The following is a 17,067-nucleotide window of genomic DNA, read 5'->3' on the forward strand; positions in this document are numbered from 1 at the left end:
GCATTGTTCGGCCTCTGACAGCGGTCGCGGTCACGGCCACGCCGGAGGCTGTCTCCTGGAAGGGTGCGCGCGTCCTCCCTCCCCTCTTGCCTCGGGAAGCCCGGTGGCTCTCGGGGCTTCCCTTCTGAACCTCTCCGGACGATTAAGGTCTAGAGTTTAAAATCAATTTATCTCCAGTGCCAGAATTCTTGTTTCTGGAAAGCACCCGAAGCACAACTGCCATTTGCCATTCATCCTCCCATCCCCACCCGCTCAGAAATAGAAGTCCAGTGGGAATGAGTAGGCTACACAGAGACACGAACATGCAGTTAGTCGGCAGGGCCTGCCATTAGGTGAAGAAGAAATGCCGGCCACAGGTACCCCTGGACAGGTGGGCACCAGCCGCCTCCTGTTTCTAGGGGGGACCACCAGAAGAACAGAGAACCAGCCCAAAGACCTGCCCACCTGGACATTCTCAAATGGCCTGTCTACATTCCAGTTTAAAAAAGAAACCTGTGGCCCGACTAGCCTGTCTCAGTGGTGGAGCGTTGACCTGTGAACCAGGAAGTCATGGTTCAATTTCCCCTTGGGGCACGTGCGCAGGTTGGGGGGCTCATCCCCAATAGGGGGCGTGCAAGAGGCAGCCAATCAATGTTTCTCATCATTGATGTCTAGCTCTCCCTCTCCCTCTCTGAAATCAATTTAAAAAAAACAACACTATTTTAAATAAATAAATAAAAATAAACTTACAAAAGCTTGTTGTAGCCTGCAGTCACATTTGTAAATGAGGAAGGGGGCAGATTTTACAATTTCCTAGGGGAACTGTCATATTTAAATCAAAATGTCACCTATCCTGCCTACTTTGAAAATATTTGTCACTGTGTTTGCTTTGCACTTGATCTTAGCCAAAAGGCCGAGAAGCGATGTCACTGTGTTTGCTTTGGATTCTCAACTATTTCTCTCTTTCTGTAGCTTCAGTTCTCTTTGGTTCACAGATGAGGGAAAGAAAATTCACCTTATGCTACTAGTATATGAAAGAATACTTTCCATTCCCATTCCCTTTGGAAATGAAGAAATGCGAGAAAGCACAGAGCCTGGCTGCAGTAATTTACTAGATGCCTTTCCATTTATTATTATTTATTTGTATGTGTCATTGCTCTATTTCACTAATATTATATTTACTATACAGGGCGTAAAAAGGCAACAGATCCTGTCAGAGAAATTTCCATATAAGTTCTACTGATGGATAGCAAAAGTTAGATATGCTCTTTCTATGGCCTGTATTCCCTCTGAGAATTTAGGTGCCGAGGTAATATCTTCTTTAAATAAAGTTCATGATAGAAATATGTACTGTAGATCATTACTTAAAAAGAGAGGTGGGGCATATATTTCTTCTAAGAACCAAAGAGTGAACTCCCTAAGGATTCCATGTGGTCCATCCTATCCAGCATTCTCCACATGCTGATAAACACTGGCTGACACCTGGAGAGATATAATCTACAGTGGAATATATACCTGGTTCCTGGACCACAGAGCATCTGCCAGAGTGCCAGACACACCAGCACTTGCTTAGATGGTTATTGGTACCAGACAGGTAGGCCCAGGAAAGAGCCAGAAGCTGGGCAGGACCTTGTACAGTGGGTCTCACTCACACTGTAGTGTGCAAAAAAAAAATCACTTGGGGTGTCTTATGGAAAAGAAAGATTCTTGGGCCTCATTTTAAAACTCTAGGTCCAGAGGGGCCTGGGGACCTGCTTTATAAAAAGCATCATAGGTGTTTCTGATACAGGTAGTGTACAGACGCTGCTTTAAGAAACCCTGACCTGAGGGTATCTTGAGATAATCACTTCCTTTTCTAGACCCTTCGTAATTCTTTATCATTTGTCCATATCTGTGCCCATCTGTCCATATCTTAGTTTGCTAGGGCTACCATAACAAAAGAGCATGGGCTGGGTGACGTAAACAACAGAAGTTTGTTTTCTCTCAGTTCTGAAGGCTACAAGTCTGAGATCAAGGTATTGGCAGGGCGGTTTCTTCTGAGGCCTCTCTCATTGGCTTGTAGGTGATCATCTCCCTGTGTCATTCACATGATCATCTCTGTGTGTGCATGTGCCTGGTGTCGTCTCCCCCTTTGTGTTCTAATCTCTTTTTATAAGAACACCAGTCACATTGGATAAAGGCCCACTCTGATGACCCCCTAGTACTTAATTATGTGCCTTTTATCAAGATCCTATTTCCAAATGTAGTCACATTCTGAGATACTGAGGGTCAGGGCTTCAATATATAAATTTTAGGGGGTGGGGGTGGGGGAGACACAATTCACCCATAACATAATCCTACTGTTTAGGCTGCAGAATTTGCCATGTAAGTAGGTCCTGATGGAAGGGACATAGAAGCCCTAATTTTGATTATTTCAGCTATTTTCTTGACTGGCTCCAACCTCATTAGACTTTTCTTAAAGCTAAGAGAAAAAAAAAAAGAGCAATACATTGTGTTCCAAATGTAGATATGTGTTTTTTTCTTTCCCCAGGGAGAATGAGGGGGCTTATCTTTTTAACTTCCTTTACCACTGGGGCACATTTGGTTTCAAGATAATTCAGTACCTACAATGGAAAAGAAACTGCATTTGGGCTAACTTCTTCAGGGAACAATATCACACACAGTTTATATTTCTTCAGTTTCAGAGTTCATTTTAGATCAATATTTTGTTCTCTTTCACACCACACACACACACACACACACACACACGCACACAAGCAGCCTCCTGAGATATTTTTCTGCAGCTTACTTCTACAACACTACAGGCAGGCAGATATATGAATGCTCTGAAGGACTGTAGCAGGAAGACTGGGGAGGCCAGTTCTTCAGGGTAGACAATATGTAGAAGGCAAGGACTTCCCTCAAGACTAAGTAGCTTCTAGTCCCTTCTCTCGCTACCTTAGAGCCATGTTTACCAAAACACCAACATTAAATAAGTCAAGAAATTCATATACACCCCAATAGGAGGAAAAGGAAAACAGACCCCCACCCAATAGCCACGGGCGTTATAGTTTCAGTTTCAAAAGCCCACATTTGAACCACAAAAGGATGGTCCTTTGAAAAAGAAATGTGATTTCTCACATTTCCTGGAGTCTCCAGACATTTTAAAACAATCTAACCACAACACCTTAGAAGTTTAATTCCACCCATCTGGTCCACATACACACAACAAATTAAGTTCTAACAAGGGAGGAGCTCTCTTGGGCAGAAAAAGAACCCTTGGGCCCTCTCTTCTTCCTAGTGGCAATTATAAAAACATTTTACCTGCCTGTGCTGGTGTCTGCATTAAAGCTCCAATGAACTATGTCCTCTCTAGGGGGAAACCCCATCAGCAGGGCTGTAAATGTGCAATGATTTGGCACAGGCACCCCACATCATATAAACAGTTGCCGCTTAGAAATTAGCACCCCAAGAGAGTCGTGAATTCCATTGTCAGCTTTAACTTCAAACAAAAAGGGAAATATATATGTAAACATATTATATATCAAAATATTTTTTCTTCTATGTTAGTGTCAGTAAACATTTTACATAAAATGTATTAGGGCCTTATAATCTTAATATTTTTTAGGCAAATTGGGTCAAACAATTATGGCTTGGCTGCAGTTTTATTTAATTTGTTGTGGTTTTTGTTAATCCTCACAGGAGGATATTTTTCCCATTGATTTTTAGAGAGAGTGGAATGGAGAGAGGGAAGGAGGAAGAGAAAGATAAACACCAATGTGAGAGAGACACATCGATTGGTTGTCTCCCATACATGCCCTGAGATGGAATCCACAATCTAGGCGTGTGCCCTTGACTGGAATCGAAACCTAGACTGTGGATGCATGGGTCGATGCTCTACCACTAAGCTACAATGGCCAGGACAGACTGCAGTTTTATTTAAACCATTTTAGCAACTTTTCAAGAACAAGGTTGGCCCTAAGCAAAATTAAATAAACAATTCTCTCTTCTCCTCTAGGCCACTCTCCTCTTCAACTAATTTCCCCTTTCCAAAATGATCCCTAGTTCCCACAGGGAAGACTCCACTCTCCCAATAGACAACATTCTAAGCTAGAACCTTCTCTCTCTCACCTGTCCAACTTTGCATTTCCTTGGCTCAGCCCAGTCCTTCCTGCCTACTGTGGTAAATTAATTCATGCTGAGGTGCTTATAGCTAAAAAACCATGTTCCTTCTTCCTAGAGTATGAACATTTTATAAAGAACCTCCTAGTGGTAAATTCTCAGGCACTATAGTGGGTGAGTATTCTTGTAAGATATTTTAGAAGCTATCTCAGCAAGTTTCTCCACTCACAGACCTTGTGAAGTCATGCAGTACATACACCTATGGATAAGAAAAATTCACATTTCAAACTGCACTTTCCTAACACAAGAACTAAAACAATCACGTTGTTCCTGATGATGTTTAATAATAATAAGACTTTCAACTTCTAGGCCCTCTTCTCAGTGCTTTTCATGCACTAACTCATGCAATCATCACAAAGACCTGACAGGGACCATATTGTTACCCATATTTTACAGATGGGGATACTAAACAATCTGCCTTAGGTTACTAAGCTAGCAAGTGGCAGGGTGGGGACTTGGCTCCAGAGCCCATGCTGACCACACACACTGCCGCTCGAGGAGAGACTGGTCGAAAAGCTTTGCTCCACTCAGAGAGATAGGAGCTACTCTTTTCCATTCTCACCTCCGATCACTCCCCTTGGCCCTTCTGATGAGCTGCTTTGAACTAGCTTCTTCTCCCTTTCCTCTGCCCTCACCTCCAACCCCAGGAGACCACACTGAATCTCATGACTTCAGCTTTCTTTCACACCTCCAAGTCCTGCCATTAACTGACAACAAGTTCCTGGCTTATTCCAGAAACTTATATCTCATTAGTGTCCTATGTTTCTGGGTTTTCCCTCAAATTAAAAACAAACAAACACAAAACTACACTGGATGCCCAGTTGGCATCGCTTAGTGATTGAGTGTCGACCTATGAACCAGGAGGACACGGTTCGATTCGCGGTCAGGGCACATGCCCAGGTTGTAGGCTGAATCCCAGCGTGAGGGCGTGCAGGAGGCAGCCAATTAATGATTCTCTCTCATCATTGAGGTTTCTAGCTCTCTCTCCCTTCTTCTCTAAAATCAATAAAAATATATTTTAAAACAACAACACCAGAGTATCTTTGCTTAGGAGTGGAACACAGGGTAATTCCACTTATGAACAATGGAAATAGGTGTAGAGAAGTTATGTGGCTTGTTCATCATAGATTGTGTCAGAAATAGAGCCGTTGTGGTCTTACAGTGTGAACAACTCCTGGTTTGCCCAAGACTTTCATCATTTTAGCATTCAAGTCCCAAAACCCAGGAAACTCCTCAGTCCTGTCAGTGGTCAGTGGCCCTATGTGGTCCCCATGCAGTCCCTCAGCCAGCTTACAGTGGTCCAGCTTCTCTACCCACCACACCTTTTCTGTGCTACACCTGCTCCCTGATCACCTGATACACCAGAGTTAATAAGCCATTCAGGGCTGATAAGTGTGTTTAATGTTTCCTCTAAAGCAGTGGTTCTCAACCTGTGGGTTGCGACCCCTCTGGGGGTCGAACGACCCTTTCACAGGAGGTGCCTAAGACCATCGGAAAACACATATATAACTACATATTGTTTTTGTGATTAATCACTATGCTTCAATTATGTTCAATTTATAACAATGAAAATACATCCTGCATATCAGATATTTGCATAATGATTCATAACAGTAGCAAAATTATAGTTATGAAGTAGGAATGAAAATAATTTTATGGTTGGGAGTCACCACAACATGAAGAACTGTATTAAAGGGCTGTGGCATTAGAAAGGTTGAGAAACACTGCTCTAAAGCATATTACTTGTGCTTACCCTGGTTAAATTTCTCCCTCTTATCCAAGCGTTTTCGGGGCAGCTTGGCTCTTTCTGTGGCTTTCATCAGCTTAAATCACATGAGGTTTGAGCAGAAATTTTTCACTCTACTCCTATTCCAACTGTGTCTTTAAGATTAATTTGTCATATTGGGGACTGACTGTTGTAATAAAAATCATGCCACCTTGCATTTCCTCTGCACCTTGCAGTCAACAAAGCTCTCTCTCTCTCTCTCTCTCTCTCTCTCTCTCTCTCTCACACACACACACACACACACACACACACACACACACTATTGGATGCTGCATGCAAACAGTAACCCTGTGAGATAGACAGGCACTTATTAGTTGAAAGAAGTATGAAGGGTAAAGAAAGAATTTCTTTACAAGTGGTTTTCTCTTGAAATGTCTTCAAGAAATATTTAATAAAATATGCTTTCAAATTCTTTGTTTCTCTTAAACTTTGTCTTCAAAGCATAAACTGCAGTGGAGGTCTAAATTATTTGGAATCATCTGCTGGCAACTACACAGTCTTGAAAAACCCAGAGTAGAGCTGGGGAAGGGGGGCGGGGGGTGTCTTGGACCAGCTCCTCCTTCCCAGCACAGCCACAGGCAGGCCCTGGAGTGAGTGCCCCATCCTTTGTCACTCCAAAGGCTGGCAAACCGTCCTCTCTACTCCTTCTCACCCAGAACATTATTTCTATAAGGAAATGCAAACTTACATTCTCTTAAAATATAACCTGGTTGTAAATTGGGAACCGTCATTAAAGACACCTCACCCTTTGGTTTCCTATTGTATAGTCTTCTAGACACAAACTCCTGTTTTAAGTACTATGAAGCAAATAAAGCTCTGGGCAAAAGAGTGACACTAAAATACTGCCTCTTAAGTAGGGGATTTTTAAAGTCTAGAGCCATTCAAGTTATACTAATTATATAGTTTAAGTTCTTATATGAACGTTTGATAAAGTTACTAACTCTCTGTTGAATTGAATGACATTCTTCCAAAAATTTCACGGTTTCTCTATTTCAATGTTTCTTTTTCTTTTTTTTTTTTTACTTCACCATTTCCCTTCTTTCCTAGTTTTATTCCCAAAAAGGGGGGGGGGGAATGAAAAGGATCATGAAGGGCAATCATCATTCATCTGGACAGAAATATCGAGGTCCTGATCAGATGGTACCATCTTACTTTCTCACCATCCAGGTTTTAAAAAGGTCAATGTTTTCTCAGTGTGGAAGAGGATAGCTTTCACACTGAAATAGTGCCCAAAAGACTTCTAAAATCCCCAATGTTGTCTTCTATTTTATCCTTTTCTCTTTGTCCTTTTTCTTTCTTCTCACGCTCGGCCTTAGCTTCTTCTTCCTCATGTTTTTTTGCCCAACAGTTCCACTTCCTTCTGCTTGAGAACTCTGACGAACGTCTTTCCATTCTCTCTTGTAAGTGGGCCAATTTCCACTTTTTCGGCAGAGGGTTTGGTAACATCCATGGTCTTACTGAGGACTTTGATAGCTGAAGCAAGTACCGACTTCAGAGTCATTTCTCCTTCTTGGTAGTCTTGTTTAAACATTGACACAGCTGCGGCGCTATTATTTCCAATGCATGTGGCTTTCCATCCCCCGGAATTTCTGCTAGGGTCGCTTTGATAGAGCTGAAAGCCGTAACGCTTATCCCAGCCAATGTACAGCAGTGAAACACCAAAGGGATGTTTTCCTCCAAACTGTGTATAATCTTGTTAGATATCACACAGTGCTGTAACCAACCGCCCACAAGCAACTGGCTCCTGATACTGTCATAAATTCCTTTGAGCAATGAGCCTCAGTTCATTAGTCAGAACATTAGCATCAGAAGTTATGCTTGCCACTCTGCAAGCCATGTTCTCACTGAGTTTATAAATTGCTCCGGGGGGGTGGGGGTGAGGTGGGGAGAGAGACTTTATCAAGAAGCTTGTGGACGTTACTTCGCTCTGCTGCAAGCAAAACACCATCCACGGCTAAAATCCCCAAACGGGTGCCTGCATGTGCAATTGCCTCCATGGTATATTCGACTTGGTACAGCAACCTTCTGGAGAAAATAGGGTGGTCCTGGAGTCATATCTTCAAGACATGTTTTCTGAACTTCAGAGGCCCGGAGAAAAGACACTGGAGTTGAGTTCTATGAGGAGGGTTTCACCCCGCAGGAGGGAACCACCCTCAATGTTTCTTAAACATGCCTAATCATAAGAATCATCTCGGGTTCTTTTTAATTTCAGGCTTTCATGTATAGAAGAGTCTTCCGGAGAGCTGTTTAAAATGTCACTTTTTAAAGAACACAAACCCAATATTTTATAGAATATCCCTTATTGTAAGTTTAGTGAATGTTTTCTAGTGATTAGATTTGGGTTATGCATTTTTGGTTCAAATCCTACGTAATCCATGTGTCCTTTTCAGAATATTCCCCTCTGGAGACATATGCTATCCATTTACTTCTTATGGATGAGCTAGACCACATTTTGAGAAATACTTGGCTACTTTGAAAAATATTTGAAAAGGCACTTTCTCTTCCAAGAGTTCTCAGAACCTCAAGCGGTCAAAAAAGGAAACGAAACTTCTACTATTCTGAATTTTCTGAACGCTGGTTTGTTAAGGGGCGTATCTGTTTATTGTCTAGAACAGCGGTTCTCAACCTGTGGGTCTCGACCCTTTGGGGGCCAAACGACCCTTTCACAGGGGTTGCCTAAGACCATCGGAAAACACATATATAATTACATATTGTTTACAGTAGCAAAATTACAGTTATGAAGTAGCAACGAAAATAATTTTATGGTTGGGGGTCACCACAACACGAGGAACTGTATTAAAGGGTCGCGGCATTAGGAAAGTTGAGAACCACTGGTCTAGAAGATCACATATTAATCACAGCTGCTATTCAAAACCACAACACACCTTCATGTTTAACTTTTAAAATTCCCACCTCCACTCTACCCTCCATTTCATTCCTAGTAACTATGGATCATGACTTTTATTTTGTTGTTAATATAGGTAATCTATGTGATATATCATATGACATAACTAGACCCATCCATGCTCTTGATGGTAGCTTAAGGCTGGTAGAAACAACTTAATTTCTTGCATCACACATTTTACAATGGTATATCAGCTTCCTCTTCAACGGTATGCTTTAAAGTACTCACTTATTCTTCCTTTAACTCGAAAACACACTTATTCATGAACTGTTACCTGGTGCTTTACCTCATTACTTATATTTCCATATAAAATTTCTAGCCTGCTATCTTAGTATAGCTACTTCATTGTTGACTATATAAATCTCCTGGCATTCATTCATTCATTCAAACTACAAATAGTTCTAAGACTAAAAAAGAATAGGATTTGAGTCTTAAAGAAGCTAGCATTTACTGTGTACCAGCAACTATTACTAGTAGTGTCAGCCACTATTACAGACAGTATGTCATAACACCCAGAGAGGAATATTTTTGTTACCACCGTTTTACAGACAAGGAAACAGAATTAAAAAACTTAATTGACACCAAACTACTAACAAGTGATAGCACTGGGATTTACTCCTAGGTCAAATTACCTTATATAGACTCTTTTTGGATACCGCCTATAAAACTGTAATGGTAAAGCTAGAATGACAAAATTAAGTCCACAAATTTCAGAATGCTGAAATTAGGTATGCCTCTCGAAGCTGAAAGTGAAACATGGGAACAAAGAAAAGCATTACAAAATGGCCAGAAAACTTTACCCTCTAGAGCACTTCAGGAGAAAACCAGAATTTTCACAAGAGATTCTTTTGAAAACTGAAAATAAAGTTGAAGTCCCAGTCAGTTTTCTCTTCCCCATCCCACCCACCCTCCTTCTTCCTTTTCAATTGTTTACTATTACTGTGTTTTTATACTTTCCAGAAATAATGTCATTAACAATATAAATAAGGACAAATAAATGTAAAAATAGTATGCCATGAGTAATACCATGCAACTTGGTACTAGTACTGAGCATGTTTTTAAGATCTAGCATTTCTAACAAACTGTCTAATACAAACTGTCTAAAATACATTTTTGGGAATGTGCCCGCAACCAAGGTACATGCCTTTGACCGGAATCGAACCTGGGACCCTTCAGTCCGCGTTTTTTCCCTGAGCCAAACCGGTTTCGGCCTAAAATACATTTTTAATACATTTATTTTAAGGACCACTTAGTATGAATGTACCAAGTGATATACATTTTCACAGTTTATTTATTATGGATTCTTGTAATGAAAAATATTTAGGCTTATAATGGGTTCTTAGGGAAGCTAGGATTGATTGGGAAATGCCTTTAGCTTTGAGATGTACATTATAAATAAAGCCACAAAAGCCAGAGGATAAAGGTTACTCGGAGTTGCCCTAGCCAGTTTGGCTCAGTGAATAGAGCATCAGCCTGTGGACTGAAGGGTCCCAGGTTCGATTCCAGCAAGGGCACATGCCAAAATCCCCAGCAGGGTGCGTGCAGGAGGCAGTTGATTCAATCAATGATTCTCTGTCATCGATGTTTCTATCTCTCTCTCCCTCTTCCTTCTTCTCTGAAAGCAATAAAAATATATTTTTAAAAAATGTTGCCTGGAGTTGGCATTTGGTGTTAGGAAGACCCTTTGGATTGAACCTTAAGATCTCAAAACGGGTCACAAAATTAGACATTATTTATTCCAACAATAACTATGTATTAGGAAAAAGAGACAAATGTCAAAATGGAAGGTATTAAAGACTAATGTTCTGTGTATTTATTTAACAAACTTTTTTTTTCAGAGCAGGTTTAAGTTCACAGCAAAACTGAGCAAACGTACAGAAAGTTCCTGTACTACCCTTCCCCTCACACACGTACAGCCTCCTGCACTATCAACATCCTGAATCAGAGTGGTACATTTGTTATAATCGATTAATCTAATTGACACATTAGCCCCCAATGTTCATAGTTTACATTGGGCTTCACGCTTGGTGGTGTGTATTCTATGGGTTTTGACAAATGTATAAAGAAAAACGTTGAAAATCCACCATTGTAGCTTTATATAGAATAGTTTCATTGCCCTAAAAATCCTCTGTATTATTCTTATTCGTTCCTCCCTCTCCCAACCCTGGCAACCACTGATCTTTTTACCGTTTCTATAGTTCTGCCTTTTACAGAATGTCATACAGTTGGAATCATATCGTGGGTAGCCTTTTCAGATTGGCTGCTTTCACTTAGTAATTGCATTTAAGTTATCTCCATGTCTTTTCATGGCTTGATAGCTTATTTCTTTTTAGTGCTGAATATACTCCATTGTCAAGATGTACAACAGTTTATTATTTGCCTACGAAGGGACATCGTCCTTGCTTCCAAGTTTTGGTAATTCTGAATAAAGTTGCTATAAACATCTGTGTGTGGGTTTTGATGTGGACATAAGTTCTCAATTCCTTTGAGTAAATGCCAAGGAGCATGATTGCTTAATTGTATGGTAAGAGTGTGTTTTGTTTTGTAAGAAACAGCCAAACTGTCTTCTCAAGTGGCCGTATCATTCATTTTACATTCTCACCAGCAATGAATGACAGTTCCTGTTGAATTGGTGTAATTTCCCCCTTTTTTTTGTTATTAATCCTCACCCGAGAATATTTTTCCATTGATTTTTTTAGGGAGAGTGGAAGAGAGAGGGAAAGACAGAGAAAAACATCAATGTGAGAGAAACACATGGATTGGTTGCCTCCTGCACGAGCCCCCACCAGGGCCCGGGGCGGGGAGGAGCCTGCAACCGAGGTACGTTCTCTTGATTAGAATCGAACCCGGGCCAACACTCTATTCACTGAGCCAAACTGGCTAGGGTATGGTATAATTTCTTATTTAAATGTTTGGTAAGATTCCCCACTGAACTCATCTGGGCCTGGTGACTGTTACTGAACAAAAAGTGTTTCCAAGTCACAAGATGTGCTAAGTTTGAATAATGGATTGTGCACCATAAGTGCTCTAAATTAAAATAATAATGGCAAAAAGAAAGGACTGAGACAATCTAAGGGGGAAAAGGTAATGAAAGTAGACTAAATGAGGATTAGAAAAAAGGAAATCCAATGGAATCTTTCCTAGTTGATTTCAGAATTTTAAAAGCATAGATATTCCAAAAAAAGGAGGGGTGGGGGAAAGACATGTGGAGTCTTTAACAAGGAAATGGTATGTGTGATGGCATCAAGGGCAAACTAAACAAAAAAAGAATAATAAGACCCTCATAATAACATTAATATAATAACCATGCTCATTCAGCATTTTCTACAAGCATAATGTTAAATATCATAGCATTAGCATATTTAATCTTCACAACAATACTGAAACATAGGAGCTATTTTCTACCATTTATAAATGAAGAAACTAAGGCTTTGTGACTTTAAATAACTTGTTCAAAGTCATACAAATTCGGGTCTGTCTGACTCTAGAGTTAGAGAATGTGTTTCTACCAAATTCATAGGTTCAGTAAGATTTACTATTTAATAACTACCATTGATGTGCCAGGCACTTTATATACTTATCTGTATTTCTCACTACAATCCTGTGAGGTAGATTTAAATAATACTTAGGTATTAATCAGGTAACGTTACCTTATTAAATATTAATAGTAGCCTTACAACAGTCCTGTGAAGTAGCTATTACAGATATTTATAGGCTATTCCCTTATTAATTATTAACAATATCTTGATGGAGAGTTACATTCAAAAGTATAAAAAGCTGATATTGAATTCCCTCAAAAGCAAACCACCTTTAGCATCTCTATTTCTCCTCCTCCCCATCCCTCTCCCCTCCTCCATTCCCCTCTCCCTCCTCCTTCTCCTCCTGGGAGAATGGGCAGTGAGGGAGAGTGGATAGAGTCTTGATGTTGAAGCCAGACAGGCCTGACTCTGACAGACCTGGACTCAGATCCCAACATAGTTGGGAAAATAGCAACTAAAAGGATATTCTCAGAGACACAGCTGATGCTCTAACCTTCCTTTTAATGTGCTGTGGATGTGGTGGCTTGTGGGGGGAGGTGGGGGGGAGTGAAATCTCAGGCCTCTAACATGTATTAGAGAGGTTAAAAGGTAAAGCATAAAAAGAGTTAACATAATTCTAAGAAAAAGACCTCAACATTGTTCTTTGCAAATAACGAGCCTAAAAACCCAGAAGAATAAGACAGCAATTTCCTTTAGAAAATATGAGTTCCTAGAATTATGGAATATGGCATGGAAGACTTTGGTTATTTGGTGGGAGTGGGGGGAGGGGTGGGAGAGAAGAGACATCCTTCTAATATTAAGCAATTTGTCCTCATTGCTCAAGAGATTGTTTGAAGTTCTAATTTCAAAATTATCCAAACTTGTTGCTTTTTCTCTTACCATTGCCTTCTTTGGACTACTTTATTGTCCATTTGCAGGATTACTAATGACTAGGCAAGGAAAGGGAGAGTAAGATGGACTTGTGTCCCAATAGAAGGATGAAATCACTGGTTCTAGTTAGTTTCCTAGGTTAGTTGAATGATTCACACACCTGAGGTTGGAAGAACACTCGGAGCCAGGTGGAAGTTCCCTTGGTTCATTAGGACGGTTAGTTTGACTGGAGTATCATTTAAACACAGATTGCCTCTTCCCTGATGGTTTATAATATAAAGATTAGAGAGCACGCAGCCATACTCATGGGTAACTGGAACACAGGTAGGATAGGAGAGGACCACAGCACCAGGGAGTCAGATGAAAAACCCCTCTTCCACTTATCCCTCATGCCATCACACACGCTGTAATCAATGCCCCCTAAAACCTCACCCAAACACTACACTGGGGCAATTCTCAATGAAAAGGAATCTGTCCTTTTCACTGCCTCTTAAAGGCACAGTACTTGCCAGCAATCCTGGTACTGAAATGACAGCAGTAATAATAGTGAACATATAGACGCTCTCCATTAAGTGTGCTAAAGGTGTCAATTCATGGAAATGGTCTACGAGATCCTTGGCATATCCAACTAACCTTTAGGTGCACCATTCATAGTCAAGTAGTCCTCATCCCCAGTTCTGATAAATTGACTACATAGCCAACCCAAATTGCAGAGGTGACTTCAAGGTTCAATCCTTTTGATTTCAGGAGTCCAGAAAACCCCTAAGTTCATCATCTTATCCTAGCAGGTTCCATGATGCTTCCATAGGCAACCTTGATGATGTCATAAAGAGCCGTAAGGTCCACGTAGTCCTAGCCCGTTTTCCATACCCAGGATCAAGAGAGCTGTTTAGTAGCTTTTACCCTGTCAGTCCTGACCTCATTTCCTGCTTCAGCACATCCCAGGTGGGTTCACAGCTCCTGCCTATACCCAGTCCCGGCTGCTCTTCCTCACATCCAGTTCTGGGACCCATCCAAAGGGAGGCAGGAATTTTGTCTTAGTTTATTCGGGCTGTTATAACAGATAGTATAGACTAGGTAGCTTATAAACAGCAGACATTTATTTCTCATAGTTCTGGAAGCTGGGAAGTCCGAGATCAAGTTGCTGGCGGATTCAGTGTCTGGTGATGAACCCACTGACTGCTTCATAGACTGCCATCTTCATTGTGTCCTCACGTGATAGAAGGAGCAAGGGAGCTCTATGGGGTCTCTTTGATAAGGGCACTAAGACCATTCATGAGGACTCCACTCATAACCTAATCACGTCCCAAAGGGCCTACCTCCTAATACCATTACATTGGAGGCTAGGATTTCAACATATGAATTTGAGGAGGACACACATATTCAGTCTGTAAGCAGAGTTCAGTATTTACAGCCTAAGTCTCTCCTTACAACCTCATCTAATGGGTCTGAGAAGTAAGTTTACTCTCTAAGACCTGGAGTCTGGCTCCCTAGATATGGCTGCTGTGTGCCTATGTGACCTGCCCATTGCCTGGTTTCTGCTCAGACCTGGGAGTCAGTATTCCTGAGGAATTCATGGAGGGTAATTGTATTGACCTGTGAGGCACACCTCTCCTCTGCCTCGCCCCTACCACCCCTAGTCCCGAATTGTGATCAATTAGCCTGCCCAGGACCTCAGTGCTGAGGCTGAAAACCAAAGCTCAGCACCATTGTTTGAACTAGTTATGTCATGATCAGAATCATGGTTCTCCAGACTTTAGGTTTGGACTCCAATTTCAATGTCCTCTTGCAGTGTGCTCCCTATCTGCATCCTACCTGCCAAGTTTTCTGAAATCTTGATTAAGGGAACTAGGCCTTGTGGGTTTTGTGCCTGCTCTGCCCTGCTGGGCCTTCATCCAAAGCACTGTGCTGTAACAACAAAAGGCATAGAGGTAGATTGCCCATAAAGCTTGCTCAGGTTGCTTAAAGTTCAGGGCCACTGTGAACGCTGGGAGGTGTAGGGTATTACAGGTGGAAAGAGAAAGCCAGGTTATTATCAAAAAGAATTTTTGCTGGGAAATTGTCTATAGTGATCTCAAAAGAAAGGAATATGAATCTCCAAGTCACCAATCCTTTGTTATGATTTCTTTACTCATTCTAAATGAATATTCACTTCATAACAAATTTTGTAATATGTACTACTTTTCTAAAAGAGAGACCCCCAAATTTTATAAGCTTCATGCCCCACAAAACCTGGATCTGCCTTGGGGAAGACCCATGCCCAAAGCCCCAACTCCAGAAACTATTATTTTACTGATCTGGGGCAGTATATCTCAGCTGAGATCAGTTTCTGCCCCTACTGGATATTTAGCCATGTCTGGAAACAATTTTGGTTACCATAACTGAGAGTGGAGAGAGAGAGATGTTATTGGCCTCTAATGGATAAAGGCCAGGGTGCTGCTAAATATCTTACAATGCATAGACTACCTTCAACAACAAAAAATTAGCTGTCAAAAACATCAATAGTGTCACAGGTGAGAAATCCTGATCTAGGATGGGAACTCCAAGCATCAGCATTTTTCAAAATCTTCCCAGTTAATTTGAATATACAACAGTTCTAAAGATAACAGTAGCTAACTTCTATGACCTAATGTTTACTATGTGCCAGTCACTATTTTAAATGAATTAGCTCATTTAGTCTTTGGAATAAGCTTATGAGATAAGCCCTCTAACTGTTCCCATTTCGCAGATGAGGAAACTGAAGTACAAAATATTAAGAAACGTATCCTGGGATTCAACCCTAGACAGTTGGGCTCCAAAGCCTGAGCTGTTAACTAGTATTGCACACCTGAACCTCCCTGACTGACTTATTTCATCCAGCTAAAGATCTCTGTAAGAGAAAGGAGGCAAAGTCCTTGGTGGCTCCCATAGTCACAATACTCTGCTCCCATCACATGGAAATGGAAGTGAGAAAAGGACTCCAAGTAAGTTCAGCAGAGATGGGAGGAGAAGTATAGAACCACCTTGAACTGTCTACCCAAGAAGAGCCCTCTAGTTTGGGGTATGGGTATTTGTTCCAGTTTCTCAGATATCTCTATGTCTGGTTCGATTTCCTAGATGTAATTTCTTAAAATGGAAGTTGTATCCAGGAATGGTGGACCCACGTTTGGTTACGAGTTCTAAAATAAAAGTGCTTTGGCCCATTAGACTGTAACTAAGTAATAGTAATGATTGCTATCACCACCTCCAGAGAATAGACTGTGTGACAGTGTACCTTACAGATGGCTGTCATTTTTTTTAAAGAATTTTTTAAATTTATTTTGAGAGATAGAGGAAGGGAGAAAAGAAACATCGAAGTGAGAGAGAAAATCTATGGCCTGCCTCCTGCAGGTCCCCCACTGGGGATTAAGCCTGCAATTTGGGCATGTGCCCTGACCGAGAATTGAACCTGCAACCCTTCAGTGCATGGGACGACACCCAACCATTGAGTCACACCAGCCAGGGCAGATTGAAAGCCATGCCAAGCAGCTGTCAAAAATGCTGACTAACCAGACTGGGGAAAGTACTGCCAAATGAGTGGAATGTAAACAAGTTCTGTGGCAAAATGGGAAAAATATAAAACTTGAAATGACTCTTTATTCACTGATACAAAATGCTCAAGAAAGTAGAAGTACATCTGGATTTCTTGGTACAAATTCACAACACCTAGATGAAGAGGCCAGTTTCTGCCTTTAGGGCAGGGAATGTAGTGGGAATAAGACAAAGACACGAGTATTTCTACAATAAAATAGGTCACCGAAAGGGGCACAGTAAAGGGCTATTGCTAGCTTGGAAGAGAACTTCAAGCC

General features: G+C 41.1%; 1 protein-coding gene and 1 pseudogene across 3 annotated transcripts in view; both read right to left on the bottom strand.

Annotated features, from left to right (window-relative positions):
- Positions 1 to 17,067, bottom strand: part of LPGAT1 (lysophosphatidylglycerol acyltransferase 1) — an 83,833-nt gene that overhangs the window by 54,996 nt on the left and 11,770 nt on the right. Inside the window, exon 1 of one of the 3 annotated variants that reach the window (XM_006771269.2) lies at positions 445 to 538. The exons of 1 other annotated variant lie outside the window; for it this stretch is intronic. The gene's annotated coding sequence lies outside the window, so the exon portion shown is untranslated. Of the gene's footprint in view, positions 1 to 302; positions 324 to 444; positions 539 to 17,067 lie in introns of those variants that run through there. One more of the 3 variants, XM_006771271.2, reaches the window with a different exon arrangement.
- LOC102769542 lies at positions 7,139 to 7,994 on the bottom strand (annotated as a pseudogene).

Source organism: Myotis davidii, unplaced genomic scaffold, assembly GCF_000327345.1.
Source record: "Myotis davidii unplaced genomic scaffold, ASM32734v1 scaffold1525, whole genome shotgun sequence".
Lineage (NCBI taxonomy): Eukaryota > Metazoa > Chordata > Mammalia > Chiroptera > Vespertilionidae > Myotis > Myotis davidii.